At 31.1% G+C, this 926-nt stretch overlaps 1 non-coding gene across 1 annotated transcript; it reads right to left on the bottom strand.

Moving 5' to 3' along the window:
* Positions 1 to 328: 328 nt before the first annotated feature.
* Positions 329 to 400, bottom strand: TRNAH-GUG (transfer RNA histidin (anticodon GUG)). Its single transcript has one exon. It is a non-coding gene; the product is annotated as a tRNA-His (tRNA).
* Positions 401 to 926: the final 526 nt, after the last annotated feature.

A 926-nucleotide genomic window follows, 5' to 3' on the forward strand; every position in this document is an offset into this window, starting at 1 on the left:
CTGTAATATTCATATTATTAATATCTCTGTAATATTCATATTATTCGTTCCAAAAGGGGCCCCTAGAACCCATGGTTCATTTTTTTAGAATTAAATTCTTAATTTTTGAAATGTTGTCTTGCTTGATTCACTGTATCCTGTGATTTGTTGAGATAGCTTTTCCTTTCTATTTTTGGTAATAATATATTCTCAGAAACTATAAAAGAACCTGGGTGGTTATTCACCCCCCTTTCCCCTTCTTATCACGGCATTCCTCTATTTAAATTAGGTAACGGTAAAATTAATGCACTAAGAGTTAAATAATCTAAATAAACCATATGACAACTGGTGCCGTGACCAGGATTCGAACCTGGGTTATTGCGGCCACAACGCAATGTACTAACCACTATACGATCACGGTCAGTTCTGGTTTCCCTGGTCCATAACAGTAATAAGTAATTTTCCCATTCTCCATAACAGTAATAAGAATCTGAGAATTTTTACCTTCATAGTTTTGAAGATTTTAATGATTTACAAAAAGAAAGAAAAGGAAAGAAAACTTACATATTTAGAACTCCCACTAAGTAAGCATAGATTATTATGCTATATAATCAAGTAATCAAGTCTTCAATTAATTTTTACTTTGAGAGAGATTGGAAAAAAATGGGTTTTATCGAAATTGATGACATTTAATTAATATAACAAATCATGAAAGCAATTATATCGCACAGATCATTTTAAAAAGAAATGCCTTTCACCTTCAATTACCAACGAAATGTTCTTTATAACGTAATCAAATAATATAAATCAATAACAAGTTAAAACCTTATTGTTGGATATCATATTAAAAGACGTACATAATTTCTCCTTTATTTCTCCTCTAAGGATATGATACGTACGAAACAAAATACAGCCCTTATTCGACGCACGAACAGGTTCTGCTTTAA

The sequence above is a fragment of the Pholcus phalangioides genome, unplaced genomic scaffold (genome assembly GCF_987345545.1).
Source record: "Pholcus phalangioides strain wild (caught in Gottingen) unplaced genomic scaffold, Ppha-v1.0 ptg000015l_1, whole genome shotgun sequence".
Classification (NCBI taxonomy): Eukaryota; Metazoa; Arthropoda; class Arachnida; order Araneae; family Pholcidae; genus Pholcus; species Pholcus phalangioides.